Raw genomic sequence first — 6,846 nt, forward strand, 5'->3', positions numbered from 1 at the left:
GATGTTTTCTCTATTGAGTCACATTTCTAAAATTCCTTCTTGGTCAAAAGTGCACGTCTGTTGATCCTTACAAAATTTTGTCTTTCTGGCAAGAAAAGAAAATTCAAGAGGGGACATTTTGAGATCTTATTAATTATTTTCCATTGTCTTTGTGTTTCCTTTGCTTTATTAAACTCTTCATCTTTTCCAACTAATACCATTCTGCTTATTATTTACTCGTTTTTAAAATAAAGAACTGGAGTGATTTCTCATGCTTTTCTAGAAATGTCGTTTCATTAGAAAGGTATTTCTGGGTAATAAAAGCTTAAATTTTAACTTTGAAACTCTTCTAATAGTTTGATTGATACAATTTGAGATTTCTCTTTCTGTTGTTTATACAGTGAGGTGATCCTGTGAATTCCATGAAGGATTTTGCATGTAATGATCCTTCAATAACTAGCATCTAAGATAAATAAACCTCCACATTTAATTTCTAGACATATCTTTGAATTTTTTTCTTCATTTTGTTTATGCTATCTTTTGCCATGCAAAAATATGTAATTTTCATATAGCCAAATAAATCTAACTTTTCCTTTATGGTTTCTGTGATTGTTGTCATACTTAGGAAAATCTTCTTCCCTTCTAATTTATTCAAGTAGCCTCTTAAATTTTTTCCCAATAATTTTCTTAAAAAAAAAGTAGAGATCCAATTCTCTTTCCTTCTACATGGATGGATAATCATTGTATTAGCATTATTTATTAAATCATACACTCATTCTCCCTAAGTTATATTAAAAACCCATGTATACTGGATCTTTCTGTGGATGCTCAGCCATATATGGCTAATGTACTTACATATTCCTGTGCTAATATCATACGCTTTTCATTACAGTGACTTTATAATTATCTTAGTGCCTGGGAGTCTTCTACTTTGCCTACTTGTTTTTATTAAGTATTCATACATTTCTTGGCTATTCTTAGATTTATTCCCCCATATACATTCTAGAATCATTTTATACAGTGAAGCAGAAAAGCCCATTCAGATTAAAATTTGAGTTACATAACATTTAGACATTAATTTTGGAAGTACTAACATTTCTATAATAGTCCTTATCATTAAGGTTATTTATGTACTTCATTTAGAGCTATAAATTAACTTTTATATAAATCTTACACTACTTTTGCTATAGTTAGGTCTAAGAATTTTTGTGTTTTATCCCTAATATAAGTGAATATATATATTCTTTACTTTAGTCTCAACTTTGTGATTGCTGGTTAAGAGAAAAAGCTTTGCATTTCAGTTATTTCTCATAGGCAACCTTTGAAAGGATTGCTATGTTTTTCTCTATTTTGCATATGATGAATTTTGAGGCCCAGAGAAGTTACAAAATTTCCTTCGGTTAACAATACATAAGTGATAGAAAAAGGTTTAAAATTTGAGTAGTTTAGTGCCTGTGCCTTAGCTTCTGATCATACTATCTTTCAGTGAAGAATTCTTCAGCTAAAACCTGAAGCTTCTAGTAACAATAGCCATCCTTACTGAGGTGACTTTGTGTATAAGAAATGAACATGTAAGATACATGGGGCTGCTCCTCCAAATTAGTGATAGATCATGGACTGTGGCCATGCACTAACTGAGCAAGGATGGCACATCAGCTTCTTCACCATGCTGTAAAAAATTACCACAAATTTGATGGGTTACAAGAAATTTATTAACTCACAGTCTGGAGGCCGGAAGTCTGAAATCATGGTGTTATTAGCAGGGCTGCACTCCCTCCAAAGACTATAAGGATGGATTTTACCTTGCCTCTTCCATCTTCAGGTGGCTCCAGGTATTCTTTGGCTTGTGGCTGCAAAACTCCAATGTCTGTCTCAAGCTTTACATGGCCTTTTCGCCCAGTTTCTCCTCTGTGTGTCTCTTGCAAGAAATACTCTTCTCATTAGATTCAGGGCCCACCCAGATAATCCAGGATGATCTCATCCAACCTCCTTGACTTAATTAATTCTGCTAAGACCCTTTTGTTCAAATAAGGCCACATTCACTGAGTCTGGGCTGTGGTCATATCTTTCTGGAGGCAACTATTCAACGCCCTGCAGATGGGATAGCACAATTGCTACCGTTGGCCCAGGGTTGGAGAATTGAAGTCACTTCATTCAGATTATTGCCTGTTTTTCTTTTTGTTTTTCCTGTGGGAAGCAGTTTAGCAAATTCTCTGAAGCCATATTCTCTGGGTTCAAATGTGAGCTCTGTTATTAATATTTCATATGTTATTATTCAAAGTTAATAAATCTTTCTTTACTTCGGTAATCCTTATCAGTAAAATGAGGACTTTTAGCTGTACCTATCTCAGAAATTAGTTAAAAGAATAAAAATTACTTAATAACTGTAAGACACAATATCTGACATATTATAATTATTAAAAAGAATGATAATTTCTGTCCATAGAAGAGGAATATTCTACTCTTAGACATTAAGGAGGTGCTCTACAAAGATGGTGATATTTGAAATAAACGTGAAGTATAAATGGAGTTTACTGGATGTAGTAAGAATGGAGAGACACTGGCAGAGAAGAATATTGAAAAGGCAGAGAGGTTTCAAAGAGCTGGGACTGGTTACGGAAGAAAGGGAGATACGAGATGAAGGAGGTGAGCCTGGAAAAGTCTTTCTAAGCCAGAACCTCAGAATGATTCCTGAATCTTCCGTCTCGCTTATAACCTACAGCTAGTCACTTAGTCCTGTGGAATCAACCATCTGCATACAAGATATTTCTTACTGTTCTGGCCTCTTTATTCCCAATGGCCATTACTTAAACCTGGTCCCCATCAAATTTATTAGCTTTTTATATTAGTTAAGATTGCACTGATCAGCCAGTATGAACAATCACAACAAAATTAAAATGCCTTAAATAAATACAGTTTGTATTTCTTACACAACAAAATGCCTGAAGTTAGGTAATAGCTTCCATTGGTTCAGCAGCTCCATGGCACCTGGAGGGATATCTCTGCCATTCCTTAGGCCTTTCCCTGGCTGCTGCAGCTCCAGCCATCACATCCGTGTACCAAACAAGAGTGGGGGAAGTAACAATGTAAGCCACATCTGTACCATTCTGTAATTTAAGAAACTGAGTTTTCCCCAAAGCCACCAGTAGACATCTGCTTAAGTTTTATTATATCAGAGAAGATGGCAAAGCATTTGGCTCACAATACTGCCAGGTCAAAGAAAAGAAGGTCCAGTTAATAAGAAAGGAGGATAGGCTGGGTGATGGGAGTAATAACATGCCTTCTGTGCTTCAGCTCAAGTGAGCTTGTCTCTAGTCTCCCCAAGTCATACTCTGCTGGTTAAGCAGCTTTCAGATGGACAAATCTGATCGTATTGCTTTATTAACTTCCAACAGCATGCAAGATTGCTATTTGCGTGTCATCCATATCATTTGTGATTGACTCTCATCTACCTTTCCAATGTCATGTATTGCTATTTATGCATTTACATGTTTTATTGTATTGCCTTGGATTCTCTCTCCTTCCTCTTAGTCAATATGGACTTATTATTTTCCCCAAACTTTTACATTCCACTTCTGGGCATGCAGCCCAAAGGACTGAGAGTACAACTTGAACAGAGACTTGCACACATGTTCATAGCGGCATTATTCACAACAGTCAAGAAGTAGAAAATCCAAATGTCCATTGGAGGATGTACTGATAAACGAAATATGGCATTTATATATAATAAAATACTTCTCAGGTATCAAAAGGAAAGGAAATTCTGACACATACTATAAGATGAATGAACCTTGAAGACATTATGCTAAATGAAAAAGCCAGTCCCAAAAGGGTAAATATCGTGTGGTTCCACTTATGTGCAGTACCAAGCGTAGTAAATTTGATAGGAGACAAAAATTAGAATGATGGTTGCCAGGGTCTGTGGCCGGGGCAGAATGGAAAGTTATTGTTTAATGGGTGCAGAGTTTCAGTCTGAGAAGATGAAGATAATTCTGGACATGGGCGGTGGTGACAGTCGCACAATATGAATGTACTTAAAGTCACTGACCTGTACACTTTCAGTTAAAATGGTAAATTTCATGCTTTGTATACATTACCACAATAAAAACACGGCTGAAATTCTCAACTAAAAAACTATAATTCTCAATATATTGAGCTTCTTTTTCAATTTATATCATCATAATAGAGTTCCAACTTATGTATTATATATACCTCATTCAGGTGATGCTGTTTGGTAACTATAGAAAAAATGAACATTTGGTCAAAGTTCTTTTCCAAACATCTCTTTCCTCTTGTTAATTGCAAAAACATTTCTTTTTAGTTTAATCCTTTATTCATGTATTGCTGCTAAACATTTTATAGCTGAGTAAAGCGGAACTATTTTAACATTTATTTCAAATTGCAGTGTTTGAATATTTGAAATTTTCTTAAAAGAATATAAAAGCCACTCTGTTTATAAAGACAATTTTAAAGAATACTTGACCCCAGGAGTAATTACTGTGACTATGCTAATAGGTCTGGATTTGACTTGAAAATACACTGAATCTGTTTAGAGGACTAGAAACAAACTCAAGAAGGTATTTAATTCATCTGTTCCAAGAAGGACTCACTTCTTCCAGGGAGATGACCCTTTATGATTTTATTCACTTTTCTAAGACTTTCATTAGATAGAGTCTATTCTGTGTCCTAAAAGTACTATTCCTGGTTTAAATTGCCCGTGCTTAACCTATGCCCTCAGACCCTTCCTACTTGGGAAATAATACAGTCTGTTCCTATAAGGCATGTCTCCATAAAAGAAATTTGCTCTTATCTGGGAGGGGCATGTGATTTTAAAAGAAGTCAGGTTTTTTTCATTCGTGATTTCCACCAACATGTTGAATTTTTGAAATAAGCAGAGGTAAGCTTTCTCTCAAAGAGAATCGTTGCCAGTACATGAAAACTTAGAGAGAAAGAAAAACTTACATCCCGAAAGAGCCTTCGTTGGTGGCTGGCTGAGTGGCTGTGCTTTCCACATAGTTAGTTAGCTCTTTGGTCAAACTAAGAGGGCACATGAAGAATATTCCCAGATATTTATTCCTGTGGTTTAAAAATTTAAAAAGTGGTTATAAAAAGTCTATGCCCTGCATCAGATTCTTAGTGTGATGAAATGTCTGTATTAAAAATGAAGGCCCCTTTGGAGGAGAAATCATGAAGCCAGGGTAAAAGGCTGCAAAGGTGGAACTGCCACTGGAGATTTAACTGCATAGAAATTTTTATTGCAATTTTAATATTTGTTAGTGCTCTGCCTACAAAAAAGAATATGTTTTTAGTGGTCTGCCTCTAGCCTTGTTTTTTGTTTTTTTTTTTTTTTCAATAAGCCCATTTGGTATTCCCTTTTGCAGAAATTTGGGAGTTTCTAGAACAGATATAGTGTTATAGCAGAAACATCTAGCACCTACCATTTTTTGAAAAGGGTTCTCAGCATTACATAAACTATCTTTTCTCATCCCTACTTAAAGCTTTTTGAGTTCAGTATAATTATGCCCATTTTTTAGAACAGTTGACTGTACCCCAATGGTAGTTTTACAAGAATAGCACAAAGAACTCCCCTATATTCCTCAGTTTCCCAAATGATAACATTTTTATCACCTTAGCTTTATCCGTCTCTTTCTCTAAGCTTTTATGAGTAAGCTGCAGACAAATCACTGTTACCTCTAAATATTTCAAGTATATTTCCTAAAAATATTCTCTTATAAAATTATAGTATATTTATTAAAATCAGAAAATTAACCTTGACGAGGTAATATTGTTTTCTTCAAATTTCCTGATAATGCTCTTTATACTGGAAGAAAAACACATTGCATTTAATTGTCATGTTTCTGTGAGCTCCTTCAATCTAGGAAGTTCTGCAGTTTTCCTTTGTCTTTCCCAACTTTCACACCAGAAGAGTAGAGGCTAGTTCTATGTTAGATTGCCATAAAATATCGGTTTGTCTGATTTTTCTTTATGATTATGCATTCTTGACAATAAAGTCTGAAGGTAGTGTGATATAGCTCTAACAAAGTTACAAAGCTAATTGAAGTTGGGCTCAAAATTTTAATTTGAACAGGAATTTAAAGACTGAATTCTCATTTATAACATCATGAACAATTATGAATTTCTCCTAAAGTATCTTCAAAAATGGTTAATAATTTCTATAAATATTATTGAAGATTCACTCTAACCTTTGCTACATAATGGAATATGAGAACAGAAAAATCAAATGACGATAGTATAGATCTATTATAAAAAGCACACGTTTATTATCTATTTTGTGGGAAATACAGCTAAAAATTTTGGATTAATGAAAAGCTAAATCAAAATCTATTTTGTAAGTCTTGGTTACCAACTTTCTGCTTCCTCACTTCTTCACTTTACTTGCTTGTGTCTCTTCTGTCTTGTATTTTGTCCTAAAAAAGTGCCATGTAATATAAAAATATCAATTTTATTCTACAGTATTTCAACTTATGTTTTCTAAAAAATATAATATAGACCTTATGATAAAATCTTATATTTAAATCAAATCAAATTCCAGAAATTCAACTCCTGAAAGCTTTGTGCATAGGTGGCAATTTCTCTATAATACCACATTCTCCCAATTGTTTCCAAATTCAACAGATTATCAGTGTAGATTAAAAAATATTAGCATGAGTCGACATTAATAATAAGAAAGCTGTCTTTTCAAATTCTATACACCTTGAGCTAATTTTTCTAATGTCATCATCACCATGTAAATTGGAACTTAAAGTAATTAATAATCAATACTGTAAGTTACCCTTGATGTTTTGGTCAAGACTATCTTTATATGCAATCGTTAATTCTGGAAACATAATGAAAACATAAATTTCT

Source organism: Propithecus coquereli, unplaced genomic scaffold (genome assembly GCF_000956105.1).
Source record: "Propithecus coquereli isolate 6110/MARCELLA unplaced genomic scaffold, Pcoq_1.0 Scaffold166, whole genome shotgun sequence".
NCBI lineage: Eukaryota > Metazoa > Chordata > Mammalia > Primates > Indriidae > Propithecus > Propithecus coquereli.